Raw genomic sequence first — 18,835 nt, 5'->3', positions numbered from 1 at the left:
CTGCTCCCACCAGGATGCCGATAAACAACATGCTGGTTTAATTTGGCTGATGATGCTCTGCCAAATCCAAGAGTGTGCAAAGAGAGATAACAACAAGGGTTCAGGGTGTTTTGCTTGAGGTCAGCTTTTGATTTCTTACATGATTTGATTAATGTGACATTTAAAAAAAGAAAAAAAGATTAGAACATGTGGCGTGGGGGAAAAAAACAGCCCTGCAGCTAGATCTTGCGACATCTTGAAGTGCTGTTTAATTATTCATTTTATGCCTCTGAACTTTAACAGTGCAATGATTAAGCACTCCTTTTGTTATTACTTTCCCTGATTTGTTACAGCATTTAATTCTGGTTTGAGGCATGGTTATTCACTGCAGTCTCTGCAAGTTGAATTCAAGCTAAAGTGAAATCTTCACTGCCCCCATATCTTAGCTGGAACATATCTAGGTTTAAGCAAACATTTTAAAACAATAGGTACATTTTAGCTTTCACAGTCAGATGGACAGCTGGCACTGGGAACAATTCAGCTCTCTGTAAAACATTACAGTGATATTGTGCATCTATGTGGCAGCATAAATTGAGCAAAATTTCACGAAGGCACTGTGAAATTTTGTGATTCTGTGCAACGGTTAGTCAAAATTTTGACACCTGTTTTCTGCTGGGGAGAAAATGTAACCTATAGCTGTAGTGTTCTGTTGAGAGATTGCTATTGTTATCATGTTGCCTTCACAGCCTTTGGTTGATTGAGGAAAAGCATGTTTGAAGATCAGGACTTCAGATCTGACTCAGTGCTCATGTCCTACTGGGCAGTAGTGATCCATGTTCTCCTATATGCTTCTGAGACCTGGACTATCTGCTGCAGGAACTTCAATGCACTGGAAAGTTACAAACCTTGATCATCGTCCTCTCTCCAGCCAAAATTCCTAGCACAAAGACCCTGATTACATTCAACCAGCACCTTTCGGCAAGTTATTTCATTTGCATGACTGATCGTGGGCTCCCCAAACAGTTCCATCGTGAGAAGAGGTTACTAGTTGGATAGAGAAAAATATTCTTGGACGTGCTGAAAGTCTCCCTGGAAAATGTGCAACATTCCCACTGACTCCAGGAAATCCTTAGCCTGTAATCAAAATGGAGAAGGAGCATTTGGTCCCATCAGTTACATCAGAGGTCACAGAACTGGAATGGAAGTAAAGCCGTCCTCAATCCCAAGGGACTGGCAAGCAAGTCGTTTTAGTGTACCATATTTTAATGCGAAGCAAATTTACTGGTTGTTTGCAAATTAGAATATTTGGATACTTTCCTTGGACACTTAGATGGAGAAGTTTGTCTTTGATTGGCGGTACTGAACATGTGCATCGGCATCGATCACTGGTTGTACTCCCGTTCTCACATTCAAATGCATTGAAATTAACAGAACTGAGCATGGGGAGCTGAATTCAACTGCCAGATGATACTCATGCTTACATTCAGCACAGCTGACCAAAGACAGATTTCTCCCATTTGGTGGCAAAGGGTTTTCAGTGGGTCTCAAAACAGGCAACATATCAAAGTGTTCTTGCAAAGCCAGAGCTAGGTATCGTTCAAAAAATATACACTTACCACCCACATCACCAGAAAACTTCCCTTTTCTGAGTAGCTGCCCATAGTCCTTTTGAGCTTCTGAATACCCAGAGAATGAGGAAAAAGCATGTTTTTTACATGCTTCACCATATTGACATGAACATAGCAACCAGTGTAAGTCCATGATTTCATAATTAATCAGTCTCCTCTCTTTCATGCGAAGATTAGCAGCAAACAGTTGAAATCCCTTGCAAAACTTGCTGACCCATATTATGTCCCCTCACTTTTTGAATGGATACCCTGTTCTAGCTGGGCTGCTCAATATCAGGTGGCCCAGGAAGAGGGTTCAAGATGGAGGTTCTGTGTGTGAGATGAATCAGGGTGGCCCATGTTCTTCTTGTAAAGTCTAGAAGCCTACTCTTAGCTTCAAAAAAAAATTTTGACAGTTAATTTTTTCAGGCAGCTTGCCGAGCCTCATATACACATGCATGCTCCATTTTGTAGAACATTAAAATCGCAAACGAGTCCAATGTGGAGGTGGAATGTGATGATAAATCTACCCATTCAATTTTAACTCCACCATCATCCCACTTGCACCGACAAAGAGAGTTGGAATTTCCCTCAGGTAGTGTAAAGCTGGCCAGGTTGTTATACTGGGAACAAGTTTACTGCAGGATGAGAACATAAATTGCAATGCCTGTGTATACCAGCAAATGTAAGTTACTACTCACAGGGGTTAATGATATTGCAGTCTTCACTAAAGTTAGTCACAGACCCTTCACATTGACAGCTAATTCTTACCTTGTTTTGCCATGAATATCTTGGAAGTGATAAGATGTCCACTTCTGGAACTGCTGGGTAGAGTTAGTGTCTCTTTTTTTGGTTGCTTTATAAAAGAGTGGATCACGGTTATTATTTTTTCTCTCATTACTTGTCCTTGCATATTAATATACTGAATTGTTAACATACCTGAAGGAGGTAATTTAGTAAGTATGATCCTTTGATTATCCTCTTGCCCAAGTTGTTAATGATCATCTCATTCTGTTGTTATTATTTCAGAAACACTGTACACACCTGTATATGGATCCATTTAAAAAAAAGTAGTATAAAAAGCATCATGTCTCAAGTGACCTAATTCAGCCATTGGTCTGTGTGGTGAAAAGTATCAGTCCAGTTATCTGATGTTTGTTCCCTCTGGCATGAGTTTGCTTCACCAGCAGCCAAGAGGGCTTATAGATGTAAACTGCAAAATTGCTTAAATCCAGTGTTAGTCTGGAGCCCTCCTTGGGCATGGGTTGGTGTGAAGAATCAAAAACAAAATGTCTACCTGGCAGTTTCTTACATGTTCTGATCACGCCTTACATGAAGAATAATTTCCTCTTATCGGTCTCAGATTTATATTTTGTGCTTGAACCCATGTTTAAGTTCCTTCTGTGTTTCCGTATAACTCTAACCCTAGGGATCAGATTTGAGTCCAATGTCTTCATTGTCTGCAGTACTTAATTGTCTCCTTCTTAACAATCAGTGTTTCAGACTGGATCATAATATAATATAATATAATATAATATAATATAATATAATATAATATAATATAATAATGATATTCTGACATTTATATTCAGCTCTTTTGGCCATGTGTTATAATTGATTGCTGTTCTCCATTGAAGGTATGGTGTCTATGAAGGCAAAATCTCTATTGATATTTGAACATCATTTGTGGATTGCTAGTTTTATGCTCAATTGTGTTAATTTTCATCTGCCTTGATTCAGTCAATGAACTTTGTGCAATTCTCTCTGTAGTCTTTGAGCAGTTTCCTCTGATCTCACTGATTCATTTTCACAAATTTGACCTTGATAAATAGTATTATAAGTTTTATATCTTTTACCAGGATCTTTTGGAACCTGTATATTATGTAAATGGTTATTTTCAGCTCAAGGGACTGGAAAAATATCACCAACACTGTGTCCACAAAATCCTCCAAACCCTCTGTAAGGATAAGTGAACCAATGCGAGTGATTTCTCCCAGGCCAACCTCACCAGCACTAAGGCCATAGTTACTCTCAGTCAGCTATGTTGAACAGGACACATCTTTTGCACGCCTGAAACCAGCTCCCATAGAAGACACTCTTTTCCAACCTCTGTCCTAGGAGGAAATTTGCAGCTGGACAGAGGAACAGATTCACGGATGTGCTCAAAGCTTCCTTGAAATAATGCAATGTCCCCATTGACATTGAAGGCACATGGGATTCATGGAGACTTGATAGATTGGATTCAAAATTGGCTTGACCATAGAAGAGGGTAGTAGTGGAGGGGTGTTATTCTGACTGGAGGTCTGTGACCGGCGGTGTTCCATAAGGATCAGTGCTGGGACTCCTATTGTTTATGATATATATAAATGATTTGGATGAAAATGTAGGTGAGCTGATTAGTAAGAATGCAGATGACACAAACATTGGTGGAGCTGTGGATAGTAAGGGAGGTTGTAAAAGGATTTAATGGGATATAGACTAGTTGGAAATGTGGGCAGAGAAACGGCAGATGGCGCTTAATCTGGACAAGTGTGAGGTGTACACTTTGGTAGGTCAAACATAGGAGGAAAGTATACAGTAAATGGCAGGACCCTTAAGAGCATCGACATACAGAGGGATCTTGGGGTGCAAGCCCATAGCTCCCTGAAAATGGCAACACAAGCAGATAGGGTGGTAAAGAAGGCGTACGGCATGCTTATCTTCATTGGTTCGGGTGTCGAGTATAAGAGTCAAGAAGTCATGTTGTAGCTGAAAAAAACTTTGGTTATGCCACATTTGGAGTATTGTGTGCAGTTCTGGATGCCGCATCAGAGGAATGACATGGAGGCTTTGGAGAGGGTGCAGAAGAGGCTTACCAAGATTTGCCTGGATTAGAAAGTATTCGCTGTTCGCTGTAAGGAGAGGTTGGACAGACTTGAATTGTCTTCACTGGTGTGTCAGAGGTGGAGGGGTGACCTGGTAGAAGCATATAAAATTATGACAGGTGTAGAAAGTCAAGGTCAAATATTAAAGGGCGTAGTTTTAAGGTGAGAGAGGGAATGTTTAAAGGAGATTTACGAGGCAAATTTTTTTACACAGGGAGTGGTAGGTGCCTGGAAAGCACTGCCGGGGAGGTGGCGGAAGCAGATACAATAGCAACGTTTAAGAGGTATTTAGACAGGCATATAAACAGACAGGGAACAGAGCGATGCAGCCCATGTGCAGGAAGATGGGATTATTTTGGATTGGCATGGTGGTTAGCACAGACATTGTGGGCCAGAGTGCCTGTTCCTGTGCTGTACTCTTCTATGTTCCATGACTCCTGCGAATCTATGACCACTCAAAGTGGAGAAGGAGTTTTCAGGATGGTATTGAGAACCTTGAAGCCATGTATCAGGAGGATGCAGAAGCCTTGAGTAAGCAGAGGAAGAAGTGCACTGCCTCATGAATTACCCACCGGCCTGTTGCCTCAGCCACCTCCTGCTCCATCTATGGAAGAGTCTGTCGTTCCTATTTGTAACAAAACCAGAGTGGGAGCAAGTAATCTTCAACACTGAAGGATTGCCTAAGAAGAAGTACAGCACATAAGTTTTATTTTGGGCATAGGATTGGTGTTGTTGATTGCCTACCCACTTAATATTTGTGTCAGGATAGATAATGGCTGGCTACTTGGTTACGGACTATAGTGAGAATTAATATTTGTTCCTTCCCATAAATCTAAAATAAATCAGGGATGGGATAATATTTTGCTAAATTGCAAGGCTGATAATCTGCTAGCAATGTAGTATTGTGCAAGTAACTCAAACCTCAGCATATGTGAAGTACTGTTTTATTTGAAATATTTCTTCAATCGTACTTTAAACACCTGCAGCAAAAAAATCCTGATTTACTTGCTGTATATTTTATGCATGAACAAAGTAATTTGATAAATATTTTCCTTTAAAAGATGAGGAAGCTGGCAGAAGTCAGTGTGGGGTTCTGCAATAAATAATGCATGATATACAAATGCAAGATTTAATGTAGAGATCAATGTATAAAAAAACCTTGTAGACAGTCCATCTGTTCCACTTCAGGATAACACTGGTAACACTTTGATATTTAAATAATATTTAAACATAGTTTCTGTTTGTGAATATTTATGAGAGCAAATTACATGGTTCACATTTGAATTTTAAGTAGCACAAACAAATTTGGACACATGAAGTTACTGCAGGTTATATTAGAGAAAGGTTGAACATTTCACTGGCAGTAGGATGATATATTAAAGAGGATTTAATTTATAAAAAAAATTGGTGGGGAATTTCATCAAACAATGTCCCACACTGCTGTTGTAACTTCACTACAGAAACATATAGCACAAAAGGAGGCCATTTAACATATCAAATTTGTCTTGGCTCTTTGAAAACCAAGACAACATGTACCACTCCGTGTATTTTTTTCCTGCCAGGGCCCTGAAAATATCGCAAAGAAAATACAGAATATCCTTTCAAAAATTATTACTGAAACTGTCAGGCAAAACATTCAAAACTAATAACTATACATCAACTGTAAAAAAAATCTAAAAAACATTCTCTTAATTTCACCTAGGTGTTTGCATCAATGTAGTGTTTACACCGCATTGTAGTGTTAATGGTTAAGTAAGGTCAACTCCAAGAAAAATTATTGCAAATACCTTTTTGTAAATCAGACAAAAGAATAGTAATCCAAACTCCTCATTAGCAACAATATTTTCACCTGATCAAGCTTAAAATGAACTTCTTTGATCAGTTGTTTCCTTGAGAAATATAACGTTAGAAATACAATACAGGGTACATTTTAAAAATGCTGTCATATTTGTCACTACTTTTATTGTGCAGCATGTTTATTATATGGGAATGGAATTTGCCATGAAACCATTTCAGTACTGCTCATATGTAATACCAGCAAAACAAAATACAGCTTATAGTAACTTTCTCCTTATATTTTGCATACAAACAAACTTGTCGATCAGATTACTACATGTGTAATGTCTGACCATATGCAGTATTTCTTGTCACTCTATGTATCTTGCTTTCAGTTGTAAATGTGTGATTAAATCAAGAAGTGGAATACCAGACCTCACACACTGAATTGCTGCTGAAGATGACTCTAATATCAATGAGCATGGAACTGCAAAACAGGTCTGATAAATTTATGCAATCTATTGCTCAGCATTCTATTAGAGAGAGATGCTGATGCATTTATAATTAGAATTCAAAATCTAGCAAATATGCAGCACCTTCTATATTCCCTAATGACTTTATGCTAAGAAAGCAACAACAAATTAAAAATGAAAGAATGATTACCTAGGTATAGCTCAATATTATTCAAAGTGAAGAATGAAACAAAAGACATAGATAATAGTAATTATTGGCAGGTGTTCTTACACTTTGATGCCCTCCGCTCTAAACCTGCCAGTTTTTGGAAGGTTTGATGAAGAACATAAGATTACCATGGGGTAGATGGGCACATCGCTCATTCGCTCTGTCCCTTTATGACTAGAAACACCAGGGTCCACCCCATGACATGGCAACTCCTTGGTTCCCTTGCCATCACCATTTTCTCCTGACCAAGGACACTGTTGTAAGACTCTTGAAAGGATCCCTTATATGCTAGAGATGAATTCTTGATCTCTCCATCTATTTCATCATGGCCCTTGCAATTTATTTGTCTACCTTCACTGCACATTCTCTGTAACTGTAACACTATATTCTGCATTCTGTTTTTTTTTCCCTTTTGCATAACCTCAATGTACTTATGTATGGAATGATCTGTCTGGATGGAATGCAAACAAAAAGCTTTTTCACTGTACTTTGAAACGTGGAAATAATAAGCCATTTACAAATATTAAAAAAATATGTAATATTGCAAATCTACTTCAGACTCCATGATGGGCCCACATGCATCATGGAACGTGATATACTTCATTGCACAGGATATACCACCCTCTTCTTAGGCAATCCTGTTTGGTTTGAGGATGACATCCTCCCACTCTGGTTTTGACGATAGTATAGTGACTGATGAAGCCAATTTTGCTTGTGCAGACTCTGCCACAGATGGGACAGGGGTGGGTTGACTGGGTGGATGGGTGGGTGGTTTGTGAAGTGGTGCACTTCTTCCACTGATTATGCTGAGCTTCTGAATGTACCCAATGCTTGGAACTGAGGTTTCCTATACTATGCCCCTTCTCCATTTTGAACAGGGATGGCTAGGGATTTCCAAGTGGGGATATTTTATTTCTTCAAGGGGCTTTGAGCACATGTCTCTGTATCCAACCAGAGTGGCTGATTCAGGAATCTGATGTCAGGCAAATGAACAGAGTGTAATTAGGGTCTCAATGGTAGGGATATTGGCTAGAAGGATGACACTGATGTTGCTTCACTTATTCTTCCAGTGAATTTGGAGGATCTTGCAGACACAGCATTGGTGATAACTTTCCAGTGCCTTGAGGAGCAATCCTGTAGGTTGTTCAGATCTCAGAAGCATATAGGAGTAGAGGGATCACTGCTTCCTGATAGGCCATGAGGATTATGCCAGGTCTAAGGTCTTGTTCTCCAGATACCCTTTTCCTCAATTGATCAAAAGCTGTGCTGGTACATCGGAAGTGATAGTGGATTTCATTATTGATATTTACCTTTGCTGAAAGGTGCCTCGTGAGATATGGTCCATTTTTTCCAGGGCCTCGCTGTGAACACTTATTATCATAGGGCAGTGTGTTGCAGCTGGGGGAGACTGGTGGGGAACAACCTTTGTCTAGCAGATGCTGAATTTAAGGTCCATCTTGAATGAATGAATTGTCAATGCTTTGGAGCTTGGGTTCTAAGCATTCTGCAGCTCAACCACTGAGTCATGTGACCTTAGTTTTGGAGTACAGTTACTGTAGATTGAATAGTTTCACACTAGTTCTGAAGATTAGCATCGCTATCTCAGGAAGCTTGTTGGAGAAGAGCTCAGCAACAAAGCAAGAAAGATTGGAAGAAGTATCGAGACAATGACAATGTTTGACAATGGTTTTCACTATGATTGGCTCTGTTGTGGACTCATTGGTTAGGATCATGTCTCTCATGCCATCTTTAAGCAGAAGTAAGATGCATATAAATTTTTGAGATTAGTACTCTACAGTTGATAGTGTAAAAGAACTTACTGACATCCAGAAAAAATGTGTGTGGTGGTTGGTGCTGCTCCCTGCTGCCCCAAGCATTTCCCCGCATTTCTTGCTGTTGCATTGTGAAGACCATGTCTACAGGGATGGATGGATGTAATCCAGACTGTGATTCAAGGAGCAGCTCTTTAACTACAAAGAGGTGGTGGTCGAAGAAGACCCTAGTGATGGCATTCCATGTTGTAGGGAGACCCCTCTGCAGTTACCACAGTTGGATATCTCTTTTCTTGAAAATGATTATGACAACAGCATCTCTGAGATTCCCTGGTATGTCCACTTCTTCCCAGATGTGGATGATGAGATTGTAGATTTGTGATTGAAGCTCTTGTCTACTGATTTTTAGATATTCAGTGGGGGTATGGTCTGTTCCTGAGCCCTTATTGTTTTTTCACTTGGGCGTGACTTTTTCAACTTCTTGTTAATTGTGTGCAAAGGTGAACTGAAGAAGCTGCTGTGGGATAGAGTCTAGGTCACTCACATCAAGTACAGAATTATGGCTGAGGAGGTCTTCAAAGTGTTTCCTCCAGTGGTTGTTGACTTCTTTGTCTTTGATTAGTTCACTTTCTTTCTTGCTTTCAGTGGGGTGGGATCTTGGATGTTGGGCAGTAGTTGAATCTGACTACATCAAGGAACCCTTCGTTTTGCTGAGTCTCCTGTACTAAATTTTCTGATGGACTTTTGCCATCATGTGCCTGCAGAGCTGTTTCTTTCACTTCAAAGAACAGTGAAGCTTCTGATTCAGGAACATCTTATGTTTGAAGTTATTTTGCACTTCAGTCTCATCGTTCTCATCAAATCAGTTCTGGTTCTGCTTGGTAAAGAAATCAAGACACTGAGATGCTGCACTAGCTCATTTCTTGATGGCAAAGCTCACACTGAGAAGACAACATTCTTTTTCTGGGTTTGCACACCGACAAAGTGTACCCACTGTTTTGTCTTTAGGGTTGGTCATCCCCTGCCTGCCATGTCTCACCGCTAGGACTGTCCATGAGTGTCCTGACACTCCAGGTCCCAATCACAATATTGTGGAGTGCAATCTGCTTGTGCATGGTTTCTTTAAATGGGGGATAGTTGTTGCATATCAGCCACCATACGGACAAGACAGAGCAAGGTCTTCATTCAGTGGCGTAAGGTGAACCAAGACAACATGCTCTGGCCACACAGCTGTTGATGTTCTTGACTTCGAGCATTGGCCGCACACCTGCCCACGAACTCGATCCCTGGCTTGGGCAGCACACTTGTCCATGTTCCAGTCCCTGGCTCCCGTAGCACATCTGCCAACATTCCCATCTCCTGGCTTCTGCAGCACATTTGCCCAACCCTGGTTCTGGAGCACACCATCCCATTCCAATCCTCGATTCCAACAGCACCATCTACCCACATTCCCAATCCCTGGCTTCTGCTGCACATCTGCCCACCTTGTCAATCCCTGGTCCTGCCACAAAGCTGCTCACAATCCCATCTCCATCTGAACATCCGTCCATATTCCTGAGCCCTGGGGGAGTAATCATCGCCAAAGTTATGGAAGATGTTTTTAATACTGGTATCATGCAGGAAGTTCAGCATTTTCCGCAACAAAACAGGTGAAACAGTGCTTCGTCCATGCTTAGTAAATATTGTATCTTGGTAAAAGAGTTAGCCAGCACAATGAATGGCTGCCTAGAAAATCAGTAAGGGGCTGATTTCTACTTGAATCACCTGTTTATGCAAATGAGCCTGCACAACATTTCAGAAGTATTTGACCTAATGGATTCTTGTCAGAGTGGCTAACTCATGTAAACAAGTTATTGCCAAGGATTTTCAGCATCACCTAAATGCCATGTAGGTAAAGGATGATAGCACAAATGAAAGCTTGGCTGGAGAGAGGGTGTAGATGGCAGACTTTACCTTCCTGAGGCCAGCTTTCACATGGCTGCTAAGCAACTTTGCTATTAGAGAGGAAGAATGTAGAGAAGGGAGAATTGCCATCCTTCAATCACATCAAACCTGTCCCTGTCCATCAAACAATGCCTTGTGAGAGGTGTGCAGAGGTTAAAATCCCTCTATAATGCATGTAGAAAGATCTGAAACACCAGTGATTTGGAACAGCTGGGCCCCAGTTGCCTTCACCTGGCACTCCACTAACTCCATTCAGGATGGGCTGATATCGACATGAGGAATTTGGCCCAGTGATTTCTCTGCACTTATACAAAAAAAAATCTAATTGTTAAGCACACAATTAGTCAAATTAAATATACACTTCTGATCTAGAAATACAAAGAAGTTATTCAGATGCTGAAATACAAACATTTGAATTAGAGCCTGATGGTCCACTTGGCCCCTGAACATGCTCCATAAGTCAATAAGATCATGGCTGATCCGATTGTAACCTCAATCCATTCCTTGTTAACCTTTCTTCTCCTTGCTCAAGTCTCTATCCACCTCTAGTTCTGACTCAGGACCTTTGATCTGAAATGTTGATTCTGTTTCTCTTTCCACAGGTGCTGCCTGACTGGCTGATCGTTTCCAGCATTTTATGTTTTATTTCAGATTTCCAGCATCTGCAGTTTTTGATATATAATAACATTTTGTAGGTTTTCTAATTGCTTTCTCTGCCTGCATACTAGCCTTTTGTAAATCATGCGCTTGACCGCCCAGATCACTCGGCATCTCAGAACACTGCAATCTTTCACCAGTTGGATAAAATGTTTTTTAATTTTTTTCTGCCAATATTGACAACTTTATATTTTCCCTACATTATACATCATTTATCAGATCTTTATCCAAACACATAACCTGTATTTCTTTATAGCCTCCTTGTGTTCTCTTCACTAGTTGCTAACATGTCATCAGCAAATCTGGTAACCATATCTTTGGTGTTTTTGTCCAAGTCATTTACATTAATCATTCAAAGTTGAGGCCTCAGTACACATCCCTGTGGAAGGGTCAATGGTTTCTCTCTGTTTCCTGTACCCAGCCGATCTTGTATTGGCACCAAAAGAGCCCATGGGATTCCAGGCAAATTAGATCCAAAATCGATCTGGTAATAGGAGACAAGGGCTGATGGTGGAGCATTGCTTTTGTGATCGGAAGCCTGTGAGTGGTGGTGTACCACAGGGATTGGTAATGGGACTCATACAGTTTATTATGTATATTAAACACTTAGATGTTAATGTAGGGGCTACTATTGACAAGTTTACAGATGAACAAATATTGGTTAAGATCAAAAGGAAACTGCAGATGCTGCAAATCTGAAATGAAAAAAGAAAATGCTGGAAAAACTCAGCAGGTCAGGCAGCATTTATGAAGACAGAAACAATCAGTGTTGAGCGACCAGAAATGTTGATTGTTTCTCTTCAACAGGTGCTGCCTGACCTGCTGAGTTCTTCCGAATTTTCTATTTTCATTAACAGAAAAATTGGTGGTGGTGTGGATAGTGAAGGAGGATAGTCTCAATCTCTAAATATATTGATCAGCCGGTTAGTTGGGCAGAGCAATGGTAGATGTAATTTAAACTTGTTAAGGGCGAAATGATGCATTTTGGGAGATCACATAAGGATAGGACATATACAATGAATGGCAGGGCTCCAAGGAGCATTGAGAAACTGAGGGACCTTGGTGTACAAGTCTAAAAATCCCTGAAGACGGTAGCACAGGTAAATAGGGTGGTAATGAAGGCCGGTTGCTAGCCTTCATTAACCATAAGAGCAGATAAGTTTTGTATAGCTTTATAACACATTGGGAATGCCCATCTGGAAATATCGTGTGCAGTCTTAGTCATCGTATAGAGAGGACGTGGTTGCTCATCAAAGCATTCCAATAAGTTGGTCAAACATGGTTTCCCTTTCACAAAGTTGACTTTGCCTGATTACCTCGATTTCCTTCTAAGTGCCCTAATATAACATCTGTAATAATGGTATCAAATGTTTCCCGAATATAGATGATAAGCTGTAGTTTCCTGCTTTCAGTTACCCTTATGTCTCCCTTTTTGAATAAGTTACATTTGCAGCTTTTCAATCTTATGGAACTTTACCCAAAAATAGGGAATTTTGAAAGAATAAAACCAATACAGCATTTATTTCACCAGCTGCTAGGATGAAGTCCATCAGGACTCAAAGACTTGTCAGCCTGTAGTTCCAACAATTTTCTCAGCAGCATTTTGTTCATCTTGTGCATAAATAATAAAAGAAAACACATTTCAGTATGCTCACTACGAAATGAATTGACGTAATACATAGAGTAACTTTTAAAACCAAAGCTTGATCTTATTTTCCATCTAATACATTTCAGTTTTGGGGTCCTACTATAGTACTTCATTTTAGAGGAAATATAATTAATCCTAGCTTTTACACACAATGAGGGAGAGGTACAATCTTGTTTCTGAAGTATGGATCATGTAGATTGTAAAATATGCAGGCACAATACAACACTATGCAATCAGATTGAGTCCTTTTATTACCATCTTAAAACACAAGCTCAATAATTAGAAGGGTTTGCAGGTGACATCAATTGGTTTCTACAGGAGAAAGGCTTGAGATGATAAATAAAACAATGCACTAGGCAAGCACAAATAGAACCGTAACGTAGATACAGAAGTGATGCTGTACCAAAACACAATTGTATTCTCTCATAATATTTGTAACTAATATCCCATGACTGTAATATTTCAGGAAGATTATTTTCTCTCTAGAGTGAAATCCAAGTCACCTCAGTTAAAGTACCATTGCGCCATGCATCTACTTGCAACAAAACTATCAACATTAAATCAAGATGCTATGAAACCAATAAATTAATGTTAGGCCCTTATCTGCAAAAAGTGAGCATGATAGTGCACCCTAATGAGGTCTCTTGGATCCAGGACGCAAGTTGCATGATACTGGGACTGAAATGAGGCACCTATCCCATAATGTGATCAAAGTATCTGACTAATGTGTGTCTTAGGTGCTTATTCAGAAGGAGCATTGTGGTGAAGAGCACACTAAACTTTTAAAAAATATGTTGTGTTTTCCTGTGCTTTATATTCAAATCTACCGAGTATCTGTTCTGTGTTCCTGCTTTCCTTGTATCCTGTCTGTACCACTCCCCCTTGCTCGAAAAGTGCCTGAGACACACAGGGTATTAACATCCCTTCACAGGCTACTGACACTGTACATTTCTGCCCCGAGAAACACCCAGAAATGATGCAAGTGGCATTATCAGGTGTAATCAGTTTGCTTATGCAAAGATGCTTGTAACCTTCATGCAGAAATGGCTGCACTGGCATAGTTCTTTGTTCGTGAAAGTGGCCACTGAGTACCTTGGAATAATGCATTGAAATCCATTACATTTGTTCTGCTACTGATGTAGAATGTGATATTTATTTTGTGCATGGGAACCTGAGAAGAATTACTTAGCTGCAAGCTAAGGAGAAGGGTGAAAATCAAAGATATGTGCTTGCTCTCAGCACCAACAGTGCCAGCTGTAGCCATGGCAACTCTGGCCTATTGAGATATTTGGGGCACCAGACATGTAACTATGACAAAATACTGATCATGCACAGTGACTGGGTTTCTTTGAATAAGTCACTTATCACTCTGGCAACCAATGGAATTACTTGCATAACACATTACAATATATAATTAAGCCAATATTGAAATGAATAGGCTAAAATAAACAGTAATGAACCAGGCATTTGTTACAGTGATGTAAAAAATAATGTTTGGCATTCTTAATTATCTTCCACCATCATTACTTTCAATGCCAGCAGTGGCTCATTTGGTCAAAATCTCACTGGTAAGTCAGAAGTTTATGAGTTCAAGTTCCTCTCCAAAGACATGAATATAGAAATCTAGGTTGACACTGCATCCAATTGCTGACAGATTTTCACAATAATGAGAATGTGTGCTGACAGTTTCATCATTACAACAACTGAAAATTCCATGCTCCTACTGTATCTGGTCATTATCATCTTGCTATTAGTGACAGGGAGTCTGCGATATGAAAACGATCTGTTATATTTACGAAATCAAATTTATATATTATTGGCTGTAACATAGTTTGAGAGGCCTTGAGCTTGTGAAAGCCATTATTTAAATCCAAGACTGATTTTTCTTTCATTAGGTAATATTGCCTTTAAGTTTAACATTCTAACCATAAGACATTTAAGCCACTTTCCATTTTGTGATTAGTACAAACTTAATACAAACTCTTAAAATAAAATTAAATTGAGACAGAAGGAAATTGTGTTCTTATGTAGTTATAATAAAGAACTACAGTTCCCAGTAGGCAATGCAAGGGGTCACATGGGGAACGGGAAGTGGCTGTAAAAAGAGAGGGAAAGCAAGCCAGTCTGGTGTTAGTTAATAAAAATGTTCAGATGTTAAACCCATGTGAAGCTTGTCTCTTGATGAAGAACATACATAACATGGTGTCAAAAGTTGGTGTGAGGTCTGAACAGGGAGAGTAGATGAATACTGTGTGCAATTGAGAAAGAGACCCAGTGAGTACGAAAGAAAAGCTGTAATAAGATGGAGAAAAAGCCGGCCAGCGTGGCGAGGGAGCACATTGTTCCTGAAGTTCAGCAGTCACCGGATTTGCCAAGAGAGATTCAGGTGAGAGGCCGAGAGTTCCCGTTATGGATAAGCTAAGTCCTCCCACATCTATGCAGTTTACTGGCAATCTAACCGATAATTAGAAATGCTTCAAACAGCGGTTCAGCGTATACTTAGATGCTAATGGAGCGGGAAGGAATGATGAAAAATTGAAAGTGTCTATTTCTCTACATGTGATTGGCGAAGATTTTTTGGACAACTATAACAGCTTTCAAATTGATATGGCAGCTTTTGAGTTGGGCACTTTGATGAACAATTTGAGGAATATTTTATCCCAAGTAAAAACATCACATTTGAGAGAGATAATTTTTTTTCCCTGTGACCAGAAACAAGGTGTTAGTTTTGACCAATACTTAGCTGAGCTTCACACACTGAGTAAGTCTTGTGAATTTGGAGATTTGAGAAACTCCCTAGTTAAAGACAGAATAGTTTGTGGAATTCCAGATAATGGACTCAGAGAAAGACTGTTGCGTGAAAAAGATTTGACCCTGGAAAATGTGGTGAATATGTGTAGGTCAGCAGAAACCACACGAACACAAGCTAAGGAGTTGCACAGGGCGGACACAACAGTGCATGCTGTGGAAACAGAAGCAGCACAAAAGGCATTTCCGAAAGAGCAACAAAGCAAAGAGGAAGGCTCAAACAGCAAATGCAGCCGATGTGGAGGTAGACACATTCCAAAGATGTGTCCTGCTTATGGGAAGTCCTGCAATAGCTGTGGGAAGAAGAATCACTTTGCAAGGTGCAGCAAAGCTGGGCTAACAAGAGAAAGGTGCACACAGTTGATAAGGAAATGGAGGAATTCTTTGTGGATTCTGTACAGACTGTGGCTGCTGGTAAAACAGAATGGATTGTTCCAGTAACTGTGAATGAGACAGTAATTCCATTCAAGCTTGAAACCGGAGCTTAGGTGAATCTGTTATCCATGGATGATTATAAGACTCTAACAGTGAAGAGTAAGATTTACCCTGTGAAGTTAAAAGTGACAGGCTACACTGGAGAAAAAGTTCCAGTAAAAGGGGGCTGTATGGTGACCTTTAAGCACAAGGGGCAGCACTTAAAATCACAACTACTGATTGTAGAAAAGAGAGTACAGCCAATATTAGGTCTGAGCGCATGTGAAAAGCTCAACCTAGTGAAAAGAGTTTTCATAGTAGCTTCACATACCAAAGATGACCACACAACACTCATGTCTTTGAGGGGCTTGGATGCTTACCTGGTGTACACAAAATTCACATAGATGAGGCAGTGGCTCCTGTTGTCCATGCATGCAGGAAAGTTCCATTTCAACATAGAGATAAACTTAAACAAGAACTAGCATGCATGGAACGGATGAATGTCATACAGAAAATTGAAGAACCAACAGATTGGGTGAGTTCACTGGTCATTGTGCAAAAGAAAAATAGAGCATTGTGGATCCACAGATCCCTGAAAGTTGCCTCACAGGTGGATAGGGTAGTTAAGAAAGCTTATGGGGTGTTAGCTTTTATAAGTCGAGGCATAGAGTTTAAGAGCCGCGAGGTAATGCTGCAGTTCTATAAAACTCTGGATAGACCACACTTAGAGTACTGTGTCCAGTTCTGGTCGCTTCATTATAGGAAGGATGTGGAAGCATTGGAAAGGGGTGCAGAGGAGACTTACCGGGATGCTGCCTGGTTTAGAGAGTATGCATTATGAGGAGAGACTAAGGGAGCTAGTGCTTTACTCTTTGGAGAGAAGGAGGATGAGAGGAGACATGGTAGAGGTGTACAAAATATTAAGAGGAATAGATAGAGTGGAGAGCCAGTGCCTCTTTCCCAGGGCACCATTGCTCAATACAAGAGGGCATGGCTTTAAAGTAATGGGTGGGAAGTTCAAGGTAGATATCAGAGGAAGGTTTTTTTACCCACAGAGTGGCTGGGGCATGGAATGTGCTGCCTGGGGCGTCAGTGAAGACAGGAACATTGGTCAAATTCAAGAGACTACTAGATAAGCATATGGAGGAATTTAAAATAGAGGGATATGTGGGAGGAAGGGGTTAGATAGTCTTAGGTGAGGTTTAAAGATCGGCACAACATTGTGGGCCGAAGGGCCTGTATTGTGTTCTACAGTTCTATGTTCCATATGTCTAGGCCCAAGGGATCTCAATAAAGCCATCAAGAGAGAGCATTTTAAATTGCCAACACAGGAGGAGATCATGTCCCGGTTTCCAGGTGCCAAATGGTTTAGCAAGCTCGACACATCGACTGGGTTTTGGCAGACGAAGCTTGATGAGGCAAATTTGAGACTGTGTACTTTTAACACACCACAGGGAAGATATCGCTATCTTTAGCTGCCATATGGGATCCTGTCTGCACCAGAAGTCTACCATGAAACCATCTACATGATTTTTGAGGGCATACCTGGTGTCGAGACTATGATGGATGACATCATCGTCTGGGAGTCCACCAAGGAGGAAAATGATACTCGACTGAGACAAGTGCTTGATGTGACAAGGAATGTCAATTTGAAATTAAATAAAGAGAAATGTGAGTTTGGTGTTAAGACACTGATCTTCATAGGAGATGTCATATCTGAAGAGGGAGTGAAGCCTGATCCAAGAAAGACATCAGCTATGGAAAACATGGAGGTGCCCCAAAACAAAGAGGAGGTGAGACATTTCTTAGGGATGGTGACTTACCTGGCTAAGTTCATCCCTCAACTGTCAACAGTGTCAGCACCACTTAGGTCACTCCTTGAGCAACAAAATGAATGGATTTGGTCTCATGAGCAAGAAGAGTGTTTCCAGATGTTGAAAAGCATCCTAACTGAAGAGCCCTTGCTGAAGTTTTATGATCCGGAAAGGTGTATCAGGATATCAGCTGATGCGTCCCGGCATGGCCTTGGATCGGTACTACTGCAGCAGCATGATGGCACATGGCAACCTGTGGCCTATGCATCAAGGGCTTTAACAAGTGCGGAAACCAACTATGCACAGATAGAGAAAGAGCTTCTTACTATTACATATGCATGTGAAAAGTTCCATCAGTACATCTATGGGCAAGCTATTAAAGTGGAGACAGACCATAAACCATTGGTCTCAGTTATGTCCAAACCACTGAATGACTGTCTCATGAGGATACAGTGCATGTTAATAAGGCTGCAGAAATATGATGTGAAGATGATCTACACACCGGGAAAATATATGTTTGCTACTGATGCGCTGTCTCGAGCAGTCAACAAGACTGAAAAGAGTGACCAACAGGTTGATGCAGATATACAGGCCTATGTTGACATGATTGTCACCTCTCTTCCAGTATCTCTGGATAGAACAGAGCAGATTAGGAAAGCAGCAGAGGCAGATGAAACAATGCAAGTACTCAATGTTACAATACAGAAAGGATGGCCAGCAGCAAAGGATCACTCTCCAATATGTATTCGGGATAATTGGGCATGCAGAGCTGAACTGTCAGTAGTGAAAGATATGTTCTTCAAAGGGAACAGGTTTGTGATTCCAGAGTCATTACACAAGGAGATGCTCCAGAAGATACACGAAGGGCATC

Source organism: Pristis pectinata, chromosome 4, assembly GCF_009764475.1.
Source record: "Pristis pectinata isolate sPriPec2 chromosome 4, sPriPec2.1.pri, whole genome shotgun sequence".
NCBI lineage: Eukaryota > Metazoa > Chordata > Chondrichthyes > Rhinopristiformes > Pristidae > Pristis > Pristis pectinata.
Note: the sequence above shows the minus strand (reverse complement) of the source record.